Source organism: Sorex araneus, chromosome 2 (assembly GCF_027595985.1).
Source record: "Sorex araneus isolate mSorAra2 chromosome 2, mSorAra2.pri, whole genome shotgun sequence".
Taxonomy (NCBI): Eukaryota; Metazoa; Chordata; class Mammalia; order Eulipotyphla; family Soricidae; genus Sorex; species Sorex araneus.
In genome coordinates this window covers 274,741,636-274,768,448 of record NC_073303.1, presented here as the reverse complement: position 1 = coordinate 274,768,448, position 26,813 = coordinate 274,741,636, and the positions used below count along the sequence as shown (strand labels likewise).

The following is a 26,813-nucleotide window of genomic DNA, read 5'->3' as shown; positions in this document are numbered from 1 at the left end:
GGTGCTCGGGGACCAGATGGGATGCCGGGGAGCGAACCCAGATGGGCTTTGCGCAGGGCGAGCTGTAATAGCGCTCAGGCCCCCAACCCATCTCTCAATTTGTAATTAATTAAATTTTTTAAATAATAAAGTTTAACCCAGCAATGCTGGGAGCCACCGAGGACACTCCCGGGGGTACTGGGGAACGCGTGGTGGTGAGGCTTGAACTCGGGGCCTCACATGCTCCAGGCAAGGGCTCCACCAGTGAGCCTCCCAGCCCGACTCAGTAATGAGATGACAGCACAGCTACCTACACCCTCGGTGCATTTTGTCTTTTATACCATGAACACACAAGTCACTGATATGAGAGGCCAATTTAATTTTTTTTTAACTGTTTGGGTCACACTGGGCGATGCTCAGGGGTTACTCCTGGCTCTGTGCTCAGGGGACCATATGGGATGCCGGGGATTGAACCCGGGTTGGTCATGTGCAAGGCAAACGCCCTCCCCGCTGTACTATCGCTCTAGCCCCAAACTTAAATTTTTTGAATCCTGTGCTTTTCTTCTTATTAGAAACAATACTTTTGTTCTCTCTTGGGGGCCATTTCTGGGCCACACCTGGTGGAGCTCAGGGCTTATTCCTTGCTCTGTGCCCTGGGTCACTGCTGGCGGGGCTCAGGGGGCCAGCCGGGGTGCTGGGGATCAAACCAGGGTCAGCCACGCGCAAGGCCAGAGCACAAGACTTTGCTTTTCATGATAAAAGTAAAAAGAAGTCGAGTCCTACTTTTGTATTATTCTAGACAGGAAACTCTTAGCTGGACAAGCTATGGTTATTATAGTGTAATAAAATCCTGTGCCCTCCCCTGCTCCCCTCCCCTTAAAAGTTTTTTTTTTTCTTTCTTACAAACAAGTAAATTAGACCAAATTCACTAAAAACGACTTACAAATTGGCTGGGGGCTTCCACCCGGCCACACAGAGCTGCAGTTTGTAAGAGAGCCAGGAGATGGCGCTATTGCCCCACTGCCGGCTCACTGGCCGCTGCCTCGTGGCTTCTCCAACTCCTTCTGGCACACCTGCTCCTCCTCGGCCCCCCCAACCCCCCACTGCAACACCCCCCCAATATTCACCCACGACAAGACCCTGAATAAACACCGCTGGGCAGGAAAGCAGAAGAAATCCCTGGGCTCACAATCAGACTAATTGTTTTTCTTTTTTTTTTTTCTTTTTGGGTCACACCCGGCGACGCTTTGGAGATACTCCTGGCTCCGCACAACCACGCACACCCCTTCCCCTTACCCAGGAACACCCTCAGCTAGACAGGCGGTCACACCCACCACCGACATCCTGCACGGGGCGGGGGGGGGGGCAGGCTCAGGGGCTGCCTCTGTTTCTTCCCCAAATCTGCTTCCAGGACACAGGCAGGTCCCAGGAGACTCCCTGGGGGGGCCCCTACCCCGTCACTCCATCACTCGGGGTCTGGCAGGTAATGATCCCCTCCCCGAGGGAGCCCTGACTCAGCTCTGCTGGGGGAGGGAGGTGCTCAGGGATCACTCCTGGTGGGGTTCAGGGGAGGCTGGGGTGCCAAGTCACACCGGGGAGGGCCACAGACCAGGCAAGAGCCTGCCCCGCTGGGTTCTCCCCGACATCTGGATTCTGAGTGTTGAACCCCCCCCCTCTGAGGGGCAGCGCCACAGTACGGCGGGGAGGGCGTCTGCCTCGCACGCGGCTGACCCGGGCTCTATCCCCGGCATTCCAGGTGGCCTCCCGAGCACTGCCAGGAGAGATCCCCGAGTGCAGAGCCAGGAGGAGGCCCCGAGAGCAGAGACAGGAGTAACCCCTGAGCACCACCAGGTGGGACCCCAAAAGCAAAACCAAAGAAACCAAAAGCAAAAACCGAATTTCAGGCACCGTGATTTACAGCCGAAACGACGTGCAAATCACGCTCCACCCCACGCCCTGCGCCAGCGCCTCCTGACCCGTCCTACCCCACAGGACATGTGACTCGGGGGACGCTCGTACCCTTGGGAGCGGGAGCGGAGGTGGGACCTCGAGTGGCGTGACTTGCGTTTTCCTAATGAGCATCACTCCACACGCCTGCGGATCTCCCTTAGAGAAATGTCGACTGAGACCCTGGGCTCCTTTTGTTTGGGCGCCTCACCTGGCTGTGCTCCGGACGTACTCCTGGCTCTGTGCACACGGCTCATTCCTGAGGGGGGCTCGGAGCACCAGATGGGGGGCTGTGGATTGAACCTGGGCCTTGCACGAGGCCAACCCGAGTACGATCCCCAGAATCCCATATGGTCCCCTGAGCACCACTAGGAGTAATTCCTGAAAGCAGAGTCAGGAGTAACCCCTGTGCATTGTTAGGTGTGACCCAAAATGCAAAAAAGAAAGAAAGAAAGAAAGAAAGAAAGAAAGAAAGAAAGAAAGAAAGAAAGAAAGAAAGAAAGAAAGAAAGAAAGAAAGAAGTTGGGCATATATACACAATGCAAGACTATGCAGCAGTAAGAAAATAATAATAATGATAATAATAACAATAATAATAATAATAATAATAGCACTGTAGCACTGTCATCCCGTTATTCATTGATTTGCTCGAGTAGCGTCTCCATTGTGAGACTTGTTACTGTTTTTGGCATATTGAATACACCACGGGTAGCTTTCCAGGCTTTGCTTTGCTAATAATAATAATAATAATAATAATAATAATAATGTCACGCAGTTCACAGCAACTGAGTGGAAATGGAGATCATGTTGGTGAAATAAGCCAGACGCAGAAGGGAAATGCAGAATGATCTCAGAGACACAAATCAAGGGTATAAAATACCCATCAGGACTGAATCCGGGACAGGGGGTTACAGCTGGGGGTGGGGGGTGACTGGGGACACAGGAAGTAACGCTGCAGAACAGGGGTTGTGGGGGGTCTGACAACTGGTTTACGCCTGCCCCCGATAGGGCATACACGTTCTCTCTCAATGAACTCTTTTCCAAAGAATGCCTCATTTCATGACAGCTAGCAAGCATTTGTGCCCACATCTAACATGCACAAATCAATATGTTCAATTACAGATGAATAGAACTGCATTAGGACACAAAAATCAATACAGCAAAACACACACACACACAAAGTCAAGAAACAGGGTCAGGGAGAGAGAGAGTACAGGGTAAAACGCTTGTCTCGCACACAGCTAGCCCAAGCTCCGTCCCCGGGACCCCGCAGGGTCCCCCAAAACACTGCCAGGAGTGATCTCTGAGCACAAAGTCAGGAGTAAGCCCTGACCAGGGCTAGGTGAGGCCCAAGCACCCCACCCCCACGTCAAGGAAGACCAGGGACCGGCAGAGTAAAGAAAACCCAGCGGGGGCTGAAGCGATGGCACAGCAGGTGGGGGCGCTTGCCTTGCAGACGCCAACCCAGGCTCAGTCCCCGGCACCCCACACGGTTCCCAGAGCCTGCCAGGAGTGATCCCCGAGTGCAGAGCCGGGAGTGAGCACTGAGCACAGGCAGGTGTGGCCCCAACCCTACCAAATCAAAATAACTTTTTAAAAAAGAAAATCTAACAGCAGTCAAAATTGAGTACTTAGGAATGAATGACAAGAAATGTATAAAACTGAAAGAAATGGAGAGCAGAGACCTACCCAAAATATTCTTCTATTCATAACAGTCTTATAATAGTCAAAGAAGTATCGGCAAATCCAGCGTGCACCAAGTTTAGGAAACGGATTAGCAAAACGGGGTATAGCTATACACAGGCATATTACTTGGCACTGAAAAGGAGTCGAGAGCCGGGGAGAATGACTGGCGGGCTGAGAGTGTGCTGTGTCAGCAGGACCCTGGCCTCAACCCCTGGCACCTCCTGGTACCCCCAGCACTACTTTGGTATGGCCTCCAAACCAAAGAGAGAGAGAAAGAGGGGGGAGAAAAGAAAGGAGATGACACATGATCACAGACACATACACCGAAAAAACAGAGGAAGAAGTCACATGTCCCAAGTACATGCTGTTCTTACACCGCAGTGATGTGAAACAGTTCCAAGAGGAAAAGGCAGAGAAATAAGAGGACATTGGTGGGTGCCAGGGACCGAAGGGAGAGGGGATGGAGGAAAAATTCTAGAATTTGATAGCGGTGATGGTTCTGCCTGTCTGAGTATATGAAAAACCACTGAATTGCCCATTTTTTTAAAAAAAAACTGGGGCCATGTCCAGTGCGTCTATACCATGTTTTGCTTGTCCCGTCAACTGTCTATTTATACTTAAGCTACTGCCATTTTCTGTGGTGTGGATAGTGTTGCTTGAACACGGGAGAACTAAAGTCCCTCTGGGCCCTGATTGCAACTCTCTGGGTAAACACACCAGAGCGACATGGTTGGAGCTTAGGATAATTCTAGCTTTCATTTTTTGGGGACCTGCCCAGTGTCTGCCACTCTGGAAAGGACACTTTACACCCTACTCAGTCCCAAGGTGGGGGGGTCTCTCAAATGACATTCTCAGGACATTTCTTGATTTTTTTTCCCCTTTGCTTTTTGGGTCACACCCAGCGATGCTCAGGGGTTACTCCTGGCTCTGCACTCAGGAATTACTCCTGGCAGTGCTCAGGGGATCATATGGGATGCTGGGGATCGAACCCGGGTCAGCTGCATGCAAGGCAAACGCCCTACCCGCTGTGCTATCGCTCTAGCCCCCGTTTCTTGATTTTTAAGTTCATTTCACCAGCAGCACCCTGATGGGCAGAAAGTGACGGCTTGCCTGTGGGTCTTCATCTTCCGAATGTCTAGTGATGTGGGGCATCTGTTCATTCACGTGCCAACCACTTATGAATCTCCTGTAGAGAAACGCCGTCTCTCCTCATTTTGCATCAGGTATGTTCTGGAAGGAGTTCTTCGCAGAGTCCAGAGACGAACCCTTCACAACGTACCCGGCTTACCGCGATGCTCTCCCACGCCACCGGCCGCTCTGCCATTCGCTGATGGTCACGTGCTGAACTTCGGAGGGTTTTGATCCGCCCCACTTTGTCCATATTCTCTGCTGCTGAGGTCTCCGGGAGCATGTCTGAAACAACTATTATACCCCAAGCAAACAGCAGGAGGTTTCTTTCATCGGAGGAAATATTCTGACACGTATGAGATGGGTTCGACTTTGTTCTTCATATGGGCGGCCCAGCTCACGGCGCCCCTCGTTGGAAGGCCACCCTCCCCGCTAGAGGCTCTGCCCCGAGCACCCTGTCCCCACATGCAGACAGAGCCCCCCAGGGCCCACTGTCTGTCTGCGCTGGCACCACGCTTCTTTTTCACGGCAACTAGACAGCAAGTGCTGAAACCAGAAGCATGTGACTCGCACGTTTTTTTCTTTTTCTTTCAAGACTGCTTTGACTAAGCAGGATGCTTCGAGTTAAATAACATGAGAAGAGAGAGGGAGGGGAGAGGGAGGGAGGGAGAAAGGGAGAGACAGAGGGAGGGAAGGATGGAGGAAAAGAGAGAGAGAGAGAGAGAGGGAGAGAGAGAGAAAACAATTCCTAAAAGCAACAGGTGAAAATCAAAGACCAAAGACATATAGGAAAGACTCCTGTAAGCCTCCCAGATTTGGTAACTGAAATCACGGTGGGAATGGTAGAATACTTGCAAAGTAGGGGGTGAAAGAGACCCCCGACCACAAATGCCCTACAAGCTACGTCATCACTCCTATTGGAAAGAGCCACAGGATGTTTGACACTGTGAGACTTGTTGTTGCTGTTTTTGGCATATCCAATACGCCACGGGGAGCTTGCCAGGCTCTGCTGTGCGGGCGGGATCCTCTCAGTAGCTTGCCGGGCTCTCCGAGAGGGATGGAGGACCAAAATGAAACCCTGAAGGACTCTTCGCGGATCTAAGGACAGGGCTGATGAGGACACTGTGACTGCCGGAGATTTTATTTTATATTTTTAATTTTCTTATTTATTTTTGCTTTTTGGGTGTCACACCCGGCGATGCTCAGGAGTTACTCCTGGCTCTGCACTCAGGAATTACTCCTGGTGGTGCTCAGGGGACCCTATGGGATGCTGGGAATCAAACCCGGGTCGGCTGCATGCAAGGCAAACACCCTCCCCGCTGTGCTATCGCCCACCCCAGCCCCAATGGAGATTTCAAAGACCCCGCTCCCACCACGGGACGGATCAAACAGGCATCGCGTCACTCGAAGCGCCGGAGGAGGCCGAGGAAGGGCAAGGCACAGGCCTGCCCCCGGCCCTCCTTCCCCGGGGGTGGACACAGAACACTGACCCACACGGGCCGGACACGGCAAGCTGCCTGCAAAGCCATGACGGTTGGAATCTTATCCAGTCTCTTCTCAGGTCTCGGGACTAGAGAGAAAGCCAGGGGAGCACAAACATCTGGAGTCTTCACACCCCCCGACTGAAACCGACAGCATCAGAGAGGAAACGAGAGATGCCGGGAGACAAACAGCGATGAAGACGGGGTGGGGGGTGGGGGGGTAGAGCCAGCAGGGGCAGGGCAGCAGAAAGGGCTCGAAGAAACACTGTGCCCTCCAGCTCTGAGGCATCGGGAAAGACACAGCTAATGGCCCGCCGCAACTTCCTATCTCTCCATTCTCAGCAATGGAAAACTAATTATCAAACGCTTCCTTGTCAGTAGGGCTGGTTTTTTTGGGGGGAAACTCCAACAACAATAGTGAGTTTTGTGTTGAAGTATGGAATGTAATCAAGGTAAAGAGAAAATGAAGTGAAATTTATCAGTTATGCAGTTGGGGGTGGGGGATTGGGGGGTGGGAGGTATACTGGGGTTCCTGGTGGTGGAATATGGGCACTGGTGAAGGGACGGGTGTTTGAGCATTGTATAACTGAGATATAAGCCTGAGAACTTTGTAACTTTCCACATGGTGATTCAATAAAATAAATTTTAAAAAGTAAATAAAATAAAATTACTTGTCACTGAAAAAAAAAACAAACAAACCCAACGTCAGCTGGGGAAAGGAAACCACAAAAATTAGAACAGAAATGATACAGAAACAGAAAAAGCAATACAATGGATCAATGGAATCAAGAGATGATTCTTCGAAAGAACAAGACTGATAAACCCTTAGCTAGGGTCTTGTCACAGGACAGGGAAAGAGAGCAAGAGAGCGAGTGAGAGAGAGAAGCCCTGAGAAATAGCATCAGAAATGAAGAGAACATTACAACAGGTAACAGAAACATGCGCAAGAGATGGTAAGAGATTACTAGGAACAACGTTATGCCACCAACCTGGAGAACCTAGATGAAATAAATGAATTTTTAGAGTCACATAACCTCTTAGGATTGAGTATAAGGGAAACAGAGAAAATGGAAAAGCCAATTATGAGTAAGGAAATCGAAACTATAATCAAAAGTCACCCCTAAAACAAAAGCCCAGGTCCACGTGGATTTACTAGTAATTTCTTCCAAACCTTTCCAGAGGCCTTATTACTTAACCTTTTCAAGCTAGTCCAGGGTACTGGAAAAACAAATTTTTCTAAACAGTTTCTATAAGACCAACATTACCCTAATACCAAAAGCAGAAACCACTAAAAAAAGAAAAAAAGACAGACCAATACCCACAGGAAATATAAATGCACAAACCTGGGCAAACCTCAGTGAACTTAACTCAACAATACATTAAAAAAAGATCATGCATCAGGACCAAGTAGAATTTATTCCAAGGATACATAGACGGTTCAGTACATGTGAATAAGTTAACGCAATATATTGCATCAACAAGAAGAAAGGAAAAGCATTCTACAACAGTTAATAGATTTAGCGAAAGATTTTGACAAGATTCAATAGTGACTTATGATAAAAATAACTCTCAGCAACTGTGCAGGATCAATAGTACCGAAAGCAGGGTACTTGCCTCGCATGTGGCTGACCCAGGTTCTATTCCTGGCACCCCCTATGGTCCCCAAGTCCACCAGGAGTGACCCCTGAGCTCAGAGCCAGGAGCAAGCCCTGAGCAGTGCCGGGTGTGGCCCCCAAACCAACACTCATACGTGACTCCGAGCAAAATGGGGGTAGAAGGAACTTATCTCAACAAAGGCCACATACGACAAACCCACAGCTGACATCACACTCCACGGCAAAAATCTGGTGACGATTTCAACGAGGCAAGACAAAGAAAAAAAAAGACTGCTTCCAACCAGAAAAGAAGAAATTAAACCCTCCCTATTGGCTGAGGGCACGGCGTTACGCATGGGAAACTCTCAAGACACCACTAAAAAAAAGCTTAGAAATCCTCATGGTGAAGCGGCAGTAACAAAACCAACACATAAAAATTGGTCGCATTTTTATATTCAAACAACAGTGAAAATTTGGGAGGGGGTGTTGGTGGGGGCACAGCCAGGGGAGCCAAAGGTTTATTCCTGGCTCTGAGTGCGGGGATCACTCCTGGTGGGGCCCGGGGGACTATCTGGGGTGTCAGGGATCAAACTCGGGTCGGCTGTGTGCACGGGAAACGCCCTATTGGGTGTTGAAGCGTCTCTCGGCCCCCATACACATCTTGCATTCTGCTGCTACCTCGATGAAAGAAACAAACTAACAACAAAGAAACGCCTCCTTTAGGGATTTTTTTGAAAAAGGGAATAAACACTAAACAAAAAGTAGGGGCCGGACAGTACAGCAGGAAACGCACGTGTGCATGCTTGCACACACAACCTGTGTCGGACCCCCAGCACCCACGGGGCCCTCAAGCTCCACCAGGAGGGATCCCTGAGCACCGAAGGCAGTGCTCCGAGCACCGGCCTCCCCGTGCCCCCCAAAGGAGATGCGGCTAGAGGAGAATTTACTATTCACGCGGTTCGAGCTTAGGGCAGTTCTCTGGGGACACTGGGGTTCCCGGCTGGAAACGGCCGTTTCTGGCCCTAGGTGTGAATCACGCAGATATTGGTGAACTCTGAAGTACAAGGCAAACACGAGACTCTAGGCCCAGAAGAATCCAGTCAAGACAAGTTGCTTCCTTTGTTTTCTAACCTAAGCACCTGCTCCATCTTCAGGACAGGTAGGATTTGTGCAAGCAAAAAGCTAAGAACAGAGGAGGGGGCGGAGGGGGAATAGCCCAGCGGGGAGGATGTTTGCCTTGCACTCGGCCCACCCGGGTTCGATACCCGACATCTCATATGGGCCCCTGAGCCCACCAGGAGCGATTCTTAAGTGCAGAGCCAGGAGTAACCGCTGAACAAAGCCATGTATGACCCAAAAATACAAATGGAAAAAAAAAACAACAACTAAGAATAAGAGGAGGCAAAAGGAGAGGAAGAAATCAGACACACAAAACCAGGAATATACAGAGTGAGAGTCTGTGATATGGAATGTCAAAAATTCTATTATTCAAGAAATGTCACGTACCTGAATTTTAGTAAAATATTTTCAGATTGTTTTTGAAAATTACTTATATTTTCTGATGGCAAAACTAAGTTTTGCAATGTCAAAATCATTGCAGATTGTAAAATTTTTTTGTCTTCTTTTTTCATATGATTTTCTTGACATTGCCCTGAGGTTGTCTCTGATTGAGGCTTTTTCTATGATTTGAGCACTAATGCTACCATTGTCATTAATATCACTTTTTTTTTCTTTTTGCGTCATACCTGGAAATGCACAGGGGTTACTCCTGGCTCTGCACTCAGGAATCACCCCTGGCGGTGCTCAGGGGACCATATGGGATGCTGGGAATCAAACCCGGGTCGGCCGCGTGCAAGGCAAACGCCCTCCCCGCTGTGCTATCACTCCAGCACCAAATATCACTTTCTTGAGATGGACACAGTTGCTGCCTGTGAAAAAAAGTGTTTATTTATGTTTAAAAAAAATTGTGTTCATTCAGTTTTGACCCATGTACATATTTCTTATGTGTATTTGACCATGAAATTATACTAACCAAGAGACTGAGTTTGAATAAAGATTTTCCAAGATAAATTAAAAAAATCTACCATTATTGTTGTTGTTGTTGTTTTTTTAACCAAACAGACCGGTGAGGCTGAAGCTCAATACGGATTTACTGTGCCCAATCCACCAAACTGCTATTTGTCACCACAGGAAAACCCGCTTCATACGCTTCATACGCTGCCACCGTCGGAGACGCCCTCAGTAACCCCGGTGGGCTGGGAACTGCTCCGCTCGGGAGAGTGACGATGATAGAAAAAATCATCTGAAAGGGTTTTACGGAAACGAGTGGGTCCGGTGAATGGAACTGTTGGCTATTTTCACCCAAGGCCAGCCTGAGTCACGCTGCCTCTTAGTGGGGCGAATTGCGGGCGTGAACGGATACAAGCAGGAAGAAGGATTCCATAAGTCTCAGAGACCTCTCGCTGTGCGAGACAAGAACCCGGCGGCCCAAGCCCCGTCACGGGGGCGTCACGGGGGCGGAGGGCTGCACGGCGGGGGAGACCGGGCCCAGGACTCGCCAGGAAACACTGTCAATGCCTGAATCACGCCTGGAAACAGAGATGAACGGCTTCTCACATCACTGCTTTTCCCTGCTGATGTCTGATGTTAACCATATGCAGAATATCCACAATGTTTTAATCTTAGTGATGTCAGATACGGAAGAAACAACTTCTCCAGCCCACAATTAAATGTGGGATTAATTATTAATACAATCTAGGACTGAAAATGGAGCTTCCCTTATTTCTGTAATAGCATCTCTCTCTCTCTCTCTCACTAGCTCAATAGCATCTCTCTCCCCGTCTCTCTCCCCTTCCTCCCCCTGCCCCTGCCTCACTCGGCAGTGCTCAGGGGATACTCCTGGCTCTGCACTCAGGAATTACTCCCAGCAGTGCTTGGGGGACCATATGGGATGCCAGGGATTGAACCCAGGTCAGCTGTGTGCAGGACAGGCACCCCCCTGCTGTACTATCCCGCTGTAATCTGGACAACCCGTACTAAACATAATGTACAGAATGCAATGGACCGGCTGCTCGTGTCAGCAGGCTACCAGTCACTCAGTTCAGCCGGAGTCAAAACTTAGACTTGATTTGTGGGGAGGGAGAATTTGGTCCACACCCACAACTGCACCAGGCTCACTCCTGCTGGTGTTCTATGTGGTGCCCAGATTACACCAGCGTTGGCAGATGCCAGGCAGGTGCTTTTAACCCCTGTGCCTTCCCTACAGCCTTACACTCAGTTTTTTGGGGTTATGTTCTGTTTGTTTTGCCTTTGGGGTCATACCCAGCCATGCTCAGGAATTACTCCTGGCGGTGCTCGGGGGGCCATGTGGGATGCTGGGAATCGAACCCAGTCGGCCGCGTGCAAGACAAGTGCCCTCCCCGCTGTGCTCCAGCCCCACACAAGTCTTAATGGGTGGGGTCTGGGCACCAATGAACGATCCATCTGTTTTCTTGAGTTGAAGAAGAAGAATCCCCTGGTTCTACTCTCTACTCAGCTGGGAAGGTCTGCTTGTTCGGACCCTAATGGCCTGATCTTCCGGGGACGCAGTTACCCTCTGCTCGTGACACCAGCACCTACTGTCCCTTACACGGCTACACGCCAGGGGCACCGCTGTCTATTTCTGTTCTGACGGGGCCACTTCTGCCCTCTCGCCTCCTGCTGCCTCTTGTAGTGTCAACTGCCCCTTCACACCCGCTTTCAGCCGCCCAGTCTGTACGGCCCGACAGACCGAGGGGCCATGGACCACGTTGCCACGAATGTTAAGACAAAAAAAAAGCAACTGTTTTGAACCAATTACTTATTTCCATTCAGAGCAAACGGCTCATCTGAGTTCCCCTGAGCTCAACCCTGCGACAGACGGTGCAGGGCCAGCTGCCACCACCAGGGAGAGGCCCGGGGTCCAGCCCGTCCCGTCTGAAAGGCAGCTGGGAGGGTGGGTCCATCCAAAACAATGGCTGCTGTTTGCATCACTCACAGGTGAGTGGATTCTTGGCACTTTAGAAAACCAACCTTGTGGGCCCAGGCAGATAGTACAGCGGGGAAGGCGTTTGCCTTGCACGGGGCCAACCCGGGTTCAATGCCCGGCATCCCATCCCAATAAATACACACGGTCCCCTGAGCACCACCAGGAGTGATTCCTGAGTCGTGCCAAAAAACGAAAGAAGAAAGGGGCTGGAGCGATAGCACAGCGGGGAGGGCGTTTGCCTTGCACACGGCTGACCCGGGTTCGATTCCCAGCATCCCATATGGTCCCCTGAGCACCAACAGGGGTGATTCCTGAGTGCAGAGCCAGGAGTAACCCCTGTGCATCGCCAGGTGTGACCCCAAAAAAAGCAAAAAAAAAAAAAAGAAAAAACAAAAAACGAAAGAAGAAAAAGATTTGCGGGAGGGGGTGATGGTGTCTGGGTCACCATCGCCAACACCGACTGTGCTCAGCACTCTGGGCGGTGCCTATGGGACCATCAGCGCCATGGGATTGGACTCCAGCAGCCTACAGAGCAGTTGCCTTAACCCGGGACTATCTCTCAGGCCCTAATTATGAAGATGTTCTTTTTGGTTTTTGGGTCACACCCCAGCTGTGCTCAGGAGTTATTCTTGGCTCTGTGCTCAGGGATCACTCCTGGCAGGGATTGTGGGACATTAGGGGGTGCCGGGGATCGATCCCAGGGTGTCCACATAAAAGGCAAGTGCCCCCCACCTGCCATAGTCTATCTCCAATGCCCGCCCCCCCCCAGTAGAAAGAGGTCTTGGCTCTTGTGTAGAAATTGAAGGTCAAAGGGCATCGAGGTGGGCCAATGCATTTCCATCTTCTGGATCCCGGTTGGTCCTTATAAATGCATGGGAATGCGGCACCACAGCCCCAAATGCTGGGGGTCTCGGAAGAAAATCAAGGAAGATCCTCTCACACAGAGGCAGGGGGCGAGAGCAAGCATGGGATGGCAGACAGTGGCTGAGCTGTTTGTGGTAACAATGTCATCTACTTCTAATTCACTAATAGTCTGTTTTCTTTCTAGATATACAAACTGAAAAGCTAAATACGACTACAAAGTGGTGGAAAGTTAGACCTTAATATATATAATTATACCTGAGATACTTTGCATTATCTTGTCAATCACACTTAATTATTTAGTGTTTATTCATTACTTACCTTGGCTGTACAAGTAGACTTATTCACTGTCACTGTCATCCCGTTGCTCATCGATTTGTTCGAGTGGGCACCAGTAACGTTTCTCATTGAGAGACTTATTGTTACTGTTTTTGGCATATCCTATACGCACGGGTAGCTTGCCAGGCTCTGCCGAGCGGGCTCCATACTCTCGGTAGCTTGCCGGGCTCTCCGAGAGGGGCGGAGGAATCGAACTCAGGTCAGCCGCGTGAAAGGCGAACGCCCAACCGCTGTCCTATTGCTCCAGCCCAGACTTATTGCAATCAAAAAAAAGGGAAAAAAATTAAAATCCATCCACGTAAACCTACACACACACACACACACACACACACACACACACACACACACACACTAAAAGAAACAGTACAGGATGTACTGCACAATAAATACACACTGTTCTCCAATTATAGGCCTCGGTGTCTTACTTATTATTGCTTTACTTCTCATTTACTTAGAAAGCGTGCTGTGGCCTTCCAAAATTTTGCAGGTTAACAAGAATAATGTGGCAAACAGGGTTTTCCCTTTGTGACTGAGCCGTTGGGATGAACAGAACCTGTGAAGTCTCCCCGACCCTCTGAGAGTCAGAAACTTGGGAGGAGAAGGCACCCATGTGGCCCCTTTCTGCAAGGCTCAGCATTAGTTCCCCAGGTTTTTTCTTACTATTTCAAGTTTCCCAAATTTATGGTTTTGTTTTCACTGTCAAGACAGGAAATTCAATGGTCTCAAACTCATTCCCCGCAGCACAACTCCCACTAGCTCAGGAAACGAACAATTTGGAACCTACCTTTCTCCAAATCACCGTCTTCCAGAGCCCAGATTATCCCAAGAACGTTACTGACTCCGATAGATGACATCAAAGGGAACCGTCCGGCTCAGGAGGAGGGAACACTGTTTGGTTCTTTCAGAAAGTTCATTGATACTGAAGACATTTAGTGGCTGGGGCCGGCTGGGAGGGCGTTGGCCTTGCACGAGGCCAACCCAGGTTCGATCCCCAGCATCCCATAGGGTCCCAGAGCACCTGCAGGAGTAATTCCCTAGCGCAGAACCAGGAGTGATCCCTGAGCACTGCGGGATGTGACCCCTCAAAAAATAAACTAAACAAGTAAAATTCAGATCAAGCTTATTTCAGATTCACCCAAGGGGGGAAGAAAGGACTTTGAGGAGACGCAGTTTCACACGGACAGGGCGGGGGGCTGCAGCGGCAGGGGAGGCCGGAGGGAAGGTAAGGGGAAGCCAGCTAGGAGAAGGGAGGGATGGTGGTCCGGACGCCCCCCGCACGTGACCCTCTGGCTTCAGGGCCCCCTTGCTGAAGGCCCCCCATGCTGGAGGCTGGGAAACACTCCATGAGTTTCGTCCACAGTGAACGGAAACTGAGGCTTGTGACGGGCGGGAAGACAAGGAGTTTTCCAGAAGGCATGGAGACCCTCTAGCAGGCGTCGCTCTGGGTGGAATCTCCAAGCAGCTAAACTCCGGAGCGCCGGGGAGGGCGGCTGGTCACAGGGAAGGGCCGCCCTGCCCGCTGCCCAGCACCCCCAGACTCGGGGCAACGACCTGACCCCGAGTCCCACTGCAGGGTCTGTGCACGCAGAACCACAACACACATGATCTACTCGGCGACAGCACGGCCAGCTGGTCCCGTCACCCCCGCACCCCAATCCTGTGGCCATAGGGGTTTAGGTAAGCCGCCCGCAGAGGGGTGTATTATTTGTTTATTTTGCAGAGGCCACACCCGGCGATGCTCAGGGCTGACTCCTGGCTCTGCACTTGGGGATCACTCCTGGCAGGGCTTGGAGGATCACAGGGGATGCCGGGGGTCGAACCCGGGTCTGCCATGTGCCAGGCAAGCACGCTCTCTGTTGAACTATCGCTCCGGGCCCAAAGTTCTTTCTTTATAGGATGTGTGTGTGTGTGTGTGTGTGTGTGTGTGTGTGTGTGTGTGTGTACACAGGATATAATAAATGGATTTCTAACTGACAGAATAGCCAAAACCAAAGAATTACAGTTTTTGTTGGTTTTGGGGGCCATATCTGGTGGTACTCAGGGCCTACTTCTGGCTCAGGGTTCAGGGATCACTTCTAGAGCTGCTTAGTGTGCCAGGCATCGAACTCCCCGCCAAAAGAGGGATCAAACCCAGGTAGGCCAAGTGCAAGGCAAGTGCCCTACCCACTGTACTATCGCCGGCCCTCCACTATTTTATTTTTCAAGTCAACATCAAGAAGTCTCCCGAAGGCAAGATTTTGGTCTTGCCTAGAATTTATTATAATAAAATTTTTGTAGGAAGGCAGTGTCAATATTGTCAAACTTTTATTTAATCTAGAGATAAGCAAACAAGCCAGATAAGCCTATTCACTAGATGGCTAAATGAGGTATGTTATTTATTTTTTTCTCTCAAAAGACTAGAACCAATTTGCACTGTAGCACTGCCGTCCCGTTGTTCATCGATTTGCTTGAGCGGGCACCAGTAATGTCTCCATTGTGAGACTTCTTTTGTTACTTTTTTTGGCATATCGAATACACCACAGGTAGCTTGCCAGGCTCTGCCATGTGGGCAAGATACTCTCGGTAGCTTGCCGGGCTCTCCGAGAGGGACGGAGGAATCGAACCTGGGTCGGCCACATGCAAGGCAAACACCCTACCCGCTGTTCTATCTCTCCAGTCCAGAACCAATTTGACAAGATAAAATTTAATATGGAGAAATGCAATGTCCTACCAAAAAAATTCAATTAAATAAAGAAAGCATGGTGAAAAAAATTCAAGAATTTTAATTGGCTACAGAAATACCAATAATGAATAATATGCATATAGCATATAAATACCAGGACCCTTTCAAAGAGCTTTACAAAATACATATAGGCTTTCATTTAATCCTTGCGGCAACCCATTAAGATACTCGCCTATAAAACCCAATTTATAGATGAAAAAACTGAGTCCCTTCCATATGTTTACATGCTTTACGTAAAGTGTCCAAGCTAATAAACTATTGGGTCAGAATTTAAAGCCAGGCACCAGAGTCCCAAAATTTGTGGTTTTTTTTTTTTTTTTTTTCGGGAGAAGCACAATTGGCTGTGCTCAGGTGTTACTCCCAACTCCGTGCTTAGGGGACCCTTCTGGTGAGATTTAGTAGACCACATGCATTAAAAGGAATCAAACCTGGGTCCAAGGCATGCAAGGCCTTGCTGTCTCCTCTCAATCACATCTCAGAGTTGGAGTTCTTAACCAGCTTAAAAACTTATTTTAAACGAGCAAATTCATGAACTGACAGTACAGTGTCAGTGCCAGAGAAGATCTACCCATAGGTCATCATCGATTTGTTCGAGCGGGTACCAGTAACGTCTCTCATTGAGAGACTTATTGTTACTGTTTTTGGCATATCCAATACACACGGGTAGCTTGCCAGGCTCTGCCGTGCGGGCTCGATACTCTCGGTAGCTTGCCGGGCTCTCTGAGAGGGGCGGAGGAATCGAACACGGGTCAGCCGAGTGAAAGGCGAATGCCCAACCACTGTGCTATGGCTCCAGCCCACCCATAGGTACACAGTTTAAAATCGAAGGAAGTGGCTTGCAGTGTTCTCTCTGGTTAACATCTAACCGGGCTCCGCAAATCAAAGAAGAATATGGATGAACAGAAACAAGTTGTAAGTCAAGTCATCCGCAGAGGCAGGAGACATCAAATCACAATAGCAAATGCACCTGCAAAGCTGAAAGACGGAGAAGAAAATCATCGAGAGGAACCGAAGCGATAGTACAGCGGGTAGGATGTTTGCATATCGCTAACCCGGGTTCAATTCCTGACATCTCCTAGGGTTCCCCAAGCAGCACCAGAGCCAGGAGTAACCTCTGAGCATCGCCAGGTGTGACCCAGAAAGAAAAAAAAAGAGAAAAAAAATGAAAAAAAAAAGAAAATCGTCGCGAAGAAATTAATCAAGGGGACCCTCATGAGGAATTTCAAATATTTGAAACCCCAGGACAGAGAGAGGAAACACACCTTTGACCCAAAGAAGAAACAACTTCAATACGAGGTAAGTAGAAAGAATTTTATTGGGATTGTCCAGATAGCTTTGCTTCCAAAACTGTGGAACCAAGAATCTTCCCTCCAGAAATATACAAGTACGTGGAACGCTGCACAAGATGCCCATGGCTTCAGAAGCAGACACTGGAAGGGCATGCCTCGTCCTTACGTCCTGTATCCCAGGCTGAGAGGGAGAGGATTCAAGAATGAAGTGACTCTATTTAATACTCATTGCAATGAAAAACCCTATGAGCTTAAAAAAAAAAAAAAGCCCATTTCAACCCTATGTTTTGCTTCCTGAGTGCCATTACGATACAGACAGCAAAATCGGAGTTGCACAGGCCAGAAAGGATGTTCGCCAGGGGTCCAAGGAAGAGACTGAAATGAGTTCTGAGGAGCCTACTGTCTGATCTTGAAATAAAAAACATAAACGCATTTCTTTTCTTTTTGGGTCATACTTGGTGATGCGCTGGGGCTACTCCTGGCTCATGCATTCAGAAATTACTCCTGGCGGTGCTCGAGGGACCATATAGGATGCTGGGAATAAAACATGGGTCGGCTGCGTGCAAGGCAAACACCCTACCCGCTGTGCTATCACTCCAGCCCTCATAAATGCATTTTTCTTTTTTTGCTTTTTGGGTCACACCTGGCAATACACAGGAGTCACTCCTGGCTCCGCACTCAGGAATTACCCCTATCAGTGCTCAGGGGATCATATGGGATGCTGGGAATGGAACCCGGGTTGGCTGAGTGCAAGGCAAACACCCTACCCGCTGTGCTATCACTCCAGCCCCATTTTTTTTTTTATCATAAATGCATTTTAAAGACAAAAAGAAGATGCTAAGATACTGGTCAATATTTAATGTTCAAATTTAAAAAAATCTGTCTGATCTGCATTTTATTTTACGGGGGGGGGGGGGGGGTTGGGGAAGGAGCCGTGCTCAGAGGCCCGGGGCCATGTCTCGTGAGTCTCTGTCAAAACCAGGCCCGATGTCTCGACGCCACCCAGGCTGCTTGTCCAACGGGGTCTTCCATCCCCCCCTTTTACACCCGCTGCTCCAGGTTAACGGTGAGAAAGGACAGGCCTGAATTCAGCTTTCTCGACCTCTAACCCGGAACTGGATCCTTAGATACTCGACTCACTGCCTTCACCTTCATGCCGACGTTGGCTTGCTCTGACTCTCGTCTTCACTCCGTTCTGAGACTTTCGCACAGGAGGGTTCAGAAGTGGCAAAGTGTGGGTTGGCGATGCGGCCCGACAGCACCTCACATGTGGGGGTCGGGGAGCTGGGGGGGGGTTCCATCCTGGCCCCGACACCCCAGAGACATCAGACGACAGTGACGTTCGTATAAATATAACTTGTGCTATGAAACGTAACTCAAGCCCTCCAATATAAAGCAGATGCAGGAACACAAGGCCATTCTTCCTGTCCAATTCTTACTTTGGGGGGCAGGGGCTAAGGAGACTCACAATTCAACTCTTAATTGTGAAAAGCAAAAGTTTCGGTCGAGAGATGGGCTCGAGTGGCAGACTCATTTGGGGAACGGCTCCAGTGGCCCCAGGACCCCAAAGAGTAACCTTTGAACCCTACGTGGGTGTAGCAGTCCCCTTCTTTCCTCTTCTTTTCTTTTTTTTTTTTTTCTGGGCCTCACCCGGCGGCGCTCAGGGCTTGCTCCTGGCTGCATTCAGGGATCACTCCTGGAGGTCCTCGGGGGACCCTACGCCCCGCCAGGGATTGAAGCCCCACGGTCTCTGGCAAGGCAAATGCCCCACCCGCTACTGCTCCAGCTCTCAGGCCCTTCTGTTTGCGTTTTCATCCACAGACAAATGCTTGGCCTGGCAGGATGAGCCTCCGGACCTCCCAGCGCAAGCCGTGCCCGGGAGCATGCAATCAGACAGTTACGTGTCCCGGCTGCCGGGCCAGCGCTGGCGGGGCCAGCTGGATGCGCACCGAGGCACGGTGGGGGGTGAGCTACAAGATCACAAAGCTGTAATACGACACACTTGAAAACGTCCCTTTTCCCTCTGAAACCGCGCAGGAGACGGAGAACCGAAAAGCACGCGCTCAGTCTGGCGTGGGCCTCCGCTCACACCCAGAAGTGTCACATTGCTGGAACGACGACGGCTGCGCTGGCAGAGCTCGCCACGGGCACCACGGCTGCCCAGGGACGAGACTCCGGTTCCAGGCACAAGATGTTCTCACACACGGCAAACACACAAGCCCACGGAATCCGGGACTCAGGCATCAGGCAGCGGCGGCGGGGACACAGACAGGAGAGACTGAGTACCGAGAGCAATCACAGTGTCGCCAGATCAGCGCCTACCCCAGGGCATGGGCAAGTAGGGTAAAGTATCAGAGGGACTGCATTAGTTCACACCTCACCCTGAACAGAGACAAGGCTGGTGCCAGTGAGAAAAGCCAACAACTTCAAGAGTACTCGTTTAGGTCATTAAGAGAAAAGAAATGAGGGCTGAGCAGTGCCTGCCCAAACAGAGCCCCCACCACCAGCCACTCACTCCCACAGTCCAAGGTTGCGGCCATGGCCCCCCAATGGGCCCGACTCCATCGTCTCGGGACAGACTTCACAGAGAAATTAACTGGATGCAGACTCAGGTATGCATGATTTGTGACTGAAATCTCCAGGTTTTTTTGAAGTTGGGATGAGCTACCTCCCCCTATCTCCTTGTACTCATGTCCACACTCCAAATCTGCCACCCAGATAAAAAAATCAACTCCAGGGGCTGGAGCAATAGCACAGAGGGGAGGGCGTTTGCCTTGCACGCGGCCAACCCGGGTTCGATTCCCAGCATCCCATGTGGTCCCCTGAGCACCGCCAGGAATTATTCCTGAGTGCACAGCCAGGAGTAACCCCTGTGCATCGCCGGGTGTGACCCCCCCAAAAAAAAATCCAGTTGTACCTTCCTGATAAAAATACTTAACTTCCTGACATCTCAAACTCTAAAACACTGATAAACCAGCAGTAGCGCGCCAAATTGGATGCAGAAGGCAACCAATCCCGATTATCAAAACGAACACAGGAGGCTTAACCTATAACAACATCTTAGTAATCTCTTGTACAAGAACTCAACATCTCCATAAGATACAACAATTTATTGGTCCATGGTTGGAAGCCTGCCTCAAGTGCTGGGGAGAAGGCAGTTGGGATAGAGAAGGGACCACTAGGACAGCGACAGTTAGAAATGACCACTCCAGGGGCTGGAGCAATAGCACAGCGGAGAGGACGTTTGCCTTGCACGCAGCCGACTTGGGTTTGATTCCCAGCATCCCATAGGGTTCCCCGAGCACCACCAGGAATGATTCCTGAGTGCAGAGCCAGGAGTAAGCCCTGTGCATCGCCGGGTGTGACCACCCCCCCCCCCCCGAAAAAAGAAATGATTATTCTGGATAAGATCTGTGTGCTGAAAGTAGGTAAAGAACACATATGATGACCTCTCAGTGTCTGTTTTGTAAACCATGACACCCAAAAGGAGAAAGAAGAAAGGTGCCTGCCTCTAGGGCGGGAGGGGGGGGTGGCGGGAGGGTAACTGGGAACACGGGTGGGAAGTGTACACTGGTGGAGGGAGAGGGCGGAAACATTGTGTGACTGAAACCTGACCAGGAACAGCTTTGTAACTGTGTATCTCATGGCGATCCATTGAAAGGAACTTAATTTAAAGAAAAGAGAAGAGGGGAGGGCTGGGAGGGTCTGCCCCCTGGGGTCTGCACGTGGGGCGCCAGGTTCAACCCCCGCACCGCAGATGGCTCCCCCCATCACCGCCAGGGGTCCCTCGCGAGCAGTGCCAGGCGTCGTCCCTGCGCTCCAGGTGTGCCGCAATACACATGAGAGAGATGCAAAGAGTGGGGTGGGCAGGGGGAGAGGCGACAGAAGCCCCCCCCACAAAAAAAAACCAAACGCACCGAAAGGCGGGAGAAAGGAAAACAAGAGCGTCTGAAAGAGCCCGAGAGAGGGGCTGGGGGTCCGCACCCTCGGAGACCCCGGGAAGGGCTCCGCAGAGGCGCCGGCACGCGCGCGGGAGCTGCGAGGTGGCCGAGGGAAACAATGTTGCGCCGGGACGGGCACAGCTGCGCTCGCGACTCAGCGCGCGGCCCGCCGCCCTCGCGGGCTGCATCCGGGCTGAGCTTTGTCCCCGCGCGCTGCACAGGTCAGCCCTGCGCGTCCTCGCGCCGCCCCGCCTGCACTTGCACAAAGGGCCAAGCTGAGCCCCCCGCGATGCCCCGCGATGCCCCGCGAACGGGCACCGAGCGGGAGCTCGTGGTTTCCCGACTAGATCCCGGAAAAAAAAAATCCTTTCTGATCTTCCCGGAGCAGGGAATGCGGGTGGGGAGCGGCGGAGGGGTCTGGGCTTTCTGCAATTTCTCCAAGAGGGTCACAAAGCCCCCACTTCCCCCACCCCGGCGGCCACGAGGTCAAAGTTCCCCTCCCGCAGAGCACCGGGGGTTGCTCCCGGGGCGCCAAGTTTTGGAACTCGGAGCTCCACCTGGGAGCTGGAGGGCGCGGGCGGAGTGTCTGCAGTGCAAACAGGAAAAGTCGGGGCGGGGGGCGGGGAGGGGGGGCAAGCAGCCTCCGGGGCCCTCCTGCGCCCCTGCACGGCCCGGGAAAGTCCCCGGCCGCCCTCCGCCTCTGCACGAGGCATGACTCAGGGACGCTGCCGGCCACCCCCCACCCCACCCCGGGGCCGAAGCTGGGGGGCTCGCCCGCTCCCCGCTCGCCTCCAGGCACGCAGGGGTTACTCGGCCCGGCCCGGGAGGACGCGTGGGAACGAGCAGATGAAGCGGGAGCGCCCAGGGGGTCCCCGGCCCGAGGCGCGGGGAGGGGCGCCGCGCCCCGGCCCTTACCGCCGCTCGGCTGCAGAGGACACGGCGGCCCCGCCGGGCTGTCCTTCGGGCCGATCCCGGGGCTCTGGGTCCCCGTCGGGCCGGCGGCGCGCAGGAGGCCCCGAGCTCGGCTGCAGGCCCCAGGCCGCCGACGCGCGCGCCAGGAGCCTCCCCCAGGAGGCAGGGTCAGGGCGCGCCCCGCCAGCCGCGCCGCGCGGCGCCCGCTCCCGAGCCGCGCTCGGCCCGCCCCCGCCCCGCCCCGCCCGCGCCCGCCGGGGCGGCGGAGCAGCACGGGCCGCGCCCATTGGCCCACCGCTCCGTGACGTCAGGCGCCTCTCGCCGCCCATTGGCCCGCGCGGCGGTGCGTGCCAGGAGTAAACAAACCCCGCCCCCAGGGCTTCCCGAGGAGGGAAAAGGGACCGCGCGGGGCCGGGTCCGGGGCGCCCGTAGGGGTTGTGGGCAGCGGCGTCCCTGGGACCGGCCCGCTTGCACTGTGGGGCCTCGCCGTGGTCCCCGTCGCCCCCCTTGCCAGCCGCCTTCCGAAGGGCTACAGGCTAGAGGCCTAAATGTAGGAGATCCGCCCTTCCCCGCCGCCTTCCGCCGGCCCAGGGGGCATGTAGACTGTGCCATCCGCCTCCATCCGTCCCCCTGCAAGGAGGAAAAGCCCCTTCCTCTGCAGAAGAGGCCACTGGGGCGATCACGGCTCAGGTGGGTCACCCCGGGCAGCAACAGCAAGGCGGGAGTGGGGTCCAGAGACTGTCAAGGCAGAGGAGGAGCAAAAGGGTGAACCTCCCACCCCACAGTGAGCAATTCAGTCTAGGGGGGCGGTTACAGACCCCAGGGGGTGCGGGTTCATCAATATTGGGAAAAGCAGACCTCAAACCCCCGGCCCCCATACTGGCTGCTTAGTGCAATGTTAAGACATTTTGTGTATCCATTTTTTTTTTCTAACTTTTTGGGTCACACCCGGCGATGCACAGGGGACCATATAGGATGCTGGGGATCAAACCCGGGTCAGCTGTGTACAAGGCAAACGCCCTACCCGCTGTTATTGCTCCAGCCCCTGTATCCATTCTTCTGTGCAGGATCACATGTGAGTTTATCCTGGGCTGGAGAAACTATGCAAAAGAAATAAGAAAAAAATGTAAGTATGTGAGTGCGAGTGCCTGCTGTGGGGAGGAAAATAAGTGGTTTTTTTCTCCTTGCTGCAAACCCATGAAGCGAGTGGGCAAGGTGAGAGCATCGTCGGAGATGAAGAAACTCCTGGTGTGTCCATGGAACGGTCCTCGTGCCGCCCTCCTCAGACCAGCTCCCAAGGGCAGAAGGCGCCATGCAGCCGTCAAAGGCCTGACATTGTCCAGGAATGAGTAGGTTTTGGTTTGGTTTTCACTAATATTCTGCTGTCAGTTCCAGTGAACAACGCTCTAGGCTCTGAAGAGAACAGAAAAGAGAGAGACAGAGACAGAGACAGAACCACGTACCGAAGGACCCCAGTTTAGCAAAGGAAAGCGACTGTGACCACCCCCTGATCAATACCGTGTGGGTAATGAGCTTAGATGGAGAGAGGCTGAGTTGTGGGGTAAAGGAATGGGAGCTAGAAGCCATTCTGCCACTTAGAAGCTGCCACTCTGCCAGTGTCTTTGGGGGAGAGGAGAGTGGGAGGAGGCTGGCACAGGCCTTGGTACTCAGGGGCTGTTCCTGCTCCTGGTGGCCCTTGTGAGTGGGAGAAATCGGGGTGCAGGGATTCAACTGGACGGGCTACATGCAAAGCAAGTGGCCGACCTCCTACTATCCCTTCAGCCTCCTTGAGAAGCAAATCCTATGTTGGAGACAAGCTTTGGCCATCTCAGAGCCTCTAGCCTCTCAACTGAGAGTCTGGATGTAAATATTACGCGGATCCATATGCAGGGTTGGCAGTCATTGTACGGCTCCACTTACTCGTGTACAGAGTGAGTATTCAATAAATGATCCTTCAATAGTAGTGCTTTTGAGAAAAAATGATGTAGAACCTGGTGTGTCGTTTCATAACACATCCCAGGACCATGAGGGGGAAATGGTCAGTGAAAGTTTCAAATCTTCCATATACTGGTTCGATTTAGTTGTGAATTTCCATGACCTAATCAGTGTATGTTGTAAGACACTCAATGCTAGTCTCGCAGCAGGCCAAGAAATGCAGAAGAAGGAACAGCTTGGTTGGGAAGCCAAAAGCTGAACAGAATAAATTTTCAACTCGCTACCGGCAGGAAAATTCATGTAAATCAATTTTTCATTCCCACCCACCATTCCAATTTAGCAATTTGTCCAGCCGTCAGCCTTCTCATTTGCCACGAAGGCATCTTCCTTCCTTTGCAAAGGAAAAGGATGCATCCGTGACCTCTCATGCCAGGGAACAGTCTGAAACATGGCAGCACTCAGACTGATCCCGAAAGCACTTAGGAAGTGCTTACTGTATACCAAGAGCGGGGTGAGGCATTGGAAATGCAAGCAAAAAATGTTCAAGTGTTCCATGCATGGCTATGCCACGTGCTCGGTTCTGTTCCTCGGTTTCCCCCCTCCCCTCACCTCCACGTGTCTTCTCATCCCGGCTCAAGCAGCACTTTCTCCTGACAGGCTTCCCCTGGTGCTCCATCTCCAGCTCATGAAACCCTGCCTCTCTTTCAGACTCACTGTTGGGTTGTCCCCAACTTGCTGAGATGGGGAGCCACAGCCCTGCTCATTGCCCTCTGCTCGGGGCTTCTCAGGGTGTGGGCGTGACAGGGATGAGTGTAGAGCCGAGAAAGTGAAGAGAGGGTTGAGGCATGCCTCTCCTTGACAAGAGGGAGCCCTGCAGAGAGCGCCAGGAAAAAGACTATGAACTAATCTCAGAAAGAACATGGTGCTGTTCACTCTGTCGAGGTAGACAGGCCCGGGCCGACAACTCTGGGCCCTTCTCAGGATGGGGGGAGCAGATTCCCCTGTCTGCCTGCAGCAAGGCAGCCGACAGCCACACCTGACACCCTCGGCTGTAGAAACAACCCAGCTCCAACAACCCACCCTCATCAACTGCCGAGCCAACAAACTGTTCTGGCTCCATAGCTCCTGGACCACGCGGCCACATAGGTGGCTTCCAGATTTCATAGTACTGTCAGCCCAGAAGGGTCACAGCAAGTCTGCACAGAAGTCCTCTCAGCTCAGTGAACCTTCACAGTAGCACAGAAGGCTCGGCTGGCAACAGCCAGCCCAGTAGATCCTCAGACAGTGGCTTTAGTAACACCATTGTGAGACAGAACAATTATCATGAATTGACTCTTAAAAAAAAATTTTTTTTTTTTTGCTTTTTAGGTCACACCCGGCAATGCTCAGGGGTTACCTACACTCAGGAGGGGGGACCACATGGGATGCTAGGAATCGAACCCGGGTTGGCCGCATGCAAGGCAAATGCCCTCCCCGCTGTGCTATCGCTCCAGCCCCCAAATTATTTATTTGTTTTTTTTTTTTTTTTGCTTTTTGGGTCACACCTGGCAATGCAAAGGGTTACTCCTGGCTTTGCACTCAGGAATTACCCCTGGTCATGCTCAGGGGACCATATGGGATGCTGGGATTAGAACCCGGGTCGGCCGCATGCAAGGCAAACGCCCTACCCGCTGTGCTATCTCTCCAGCCCCCCAAATTATTTATTTGTATAAAATTTATTACATTCGATATTCCAACACCAATCCCACCTCCATGACACCTTCCCACCACCGTTATTTGCAGTTTTCCCAACCACCGCCCCAGCCTGCCCCAACAGCAGGCCCTAAATAATTTATTTTGTATTGCTTGTTATGATTAATTTGCTAAAAATGATCAAAAAAATTCCTAAAAAAAAGTGTGTGAATATTGTTGTATCTCACCCTAGAGCCATTAAGCCCATGTATAAGAGATTACTAACAAGTTGCTACAGGTTAAAACCTGCATGTTAACATTTTCTTAATCGAGGTCGGTTGCCTTCTACTTAACATCCCATCTGATGCGGTGTGCTACTCTGGGTATGTCAGTGGTGTAGAGTATGAGGTGGTGTGGCCACAGGCTCACAAATGAACTCTTCCTGGTCTACATTTTTGATGATTCCATTTGCCTTTGTGTTGTAACAAGCAGTATGAAGTAAATTTGTTTTTGCCTGCTAAGGGAGCAGGCTTGCAGGGGGCGGTAGGAGGGAAACTGGGGACTTTGGTGGAAGGATTGGTGTTGGAACACTGAAACAACTGTATTATGAAAAACTCGGAAAACCATAGCCTTCTAATAAAAATTTAAAGAAAAGGAAAAAATTACAATTCAAATGGAGGCAGCTGCAGCCAGAGAGACGGCACAGAAGGGAAGGCACTTGCCCTGCATGCGTCCAACACTGATCAGATCCCTGGTACTGCCTCTGTCCCTGCACCATTTGGAGTCGAGGATCCTGGGGAAAGTGCTCATATGCCACCCTGACCTAAGGGTGTGAGGGTGACTCTCCCCGCAGCACTGTCCATCGGGTGGGTCGTCTCTGAACAAAGAGCAGGAGTAAGCCCCGAGCACTGCCAGGGGAGCGTTTCTCTGCTGCCCTCACCAGGGGAGTTACAGGGCACTTGTTTCTGTCTGCCGAGACTAGAATGTGCACTAAATTAACTTTTACCGGTTGGGGTTGGGGCACACCCAGTGGAGCGCAGGGTTTATTGACTCCTGGCTCTGTGCTCAAGGCTAACTCCTGCCAGAGCTCGGGAGACCATCTGGGATGCCAGGGATTGAACCAGAGTCGGCCCCGGGCAAGACAAGTGCCCTTCCTGTCCTCGGGCTTTCAAGCTGATACTTTCCTATTGGACAAAACCTCTGTCCTGGCTGGGAGCACTGCAGGTGCGACTCCCCAGCTTGGAGCAGGACTCTGACTTCACGCTCCACCCAGGACTATGGACGGAAAGCATTCACGGGAGCACGGTGGGGGCCGAGGCCT

At 51.8% G+C, this 26,813-nt stretch overlaps 1 protein-coding gene across 5 annotated transcripts in view; it reads right to left on the bottom strand.

The window, feature by feature from the left end:
* TFDP2 (transcription factor Dp-2) overlaps positions 1–22,111 on the bottom strand; it is a 138,575-nt gene extending 116,464 nt beyond the window's left edge. For all 5 annotated transcript variants that reach the window (XM_055125710.1, XM_055125708.1, XM_055125709.1 and 2 more), the window contains exon 1: positions 21,890–22,111. The gene's annotated coding sequence lies outside the window, so the exon portion shown is untranslated. The remainder of the gene's footprint in view (positions 1–21,889) is intronic.
* Between the last annotated feature and the right edge of the window lie 4,702 nt (positions 22,112–26,813).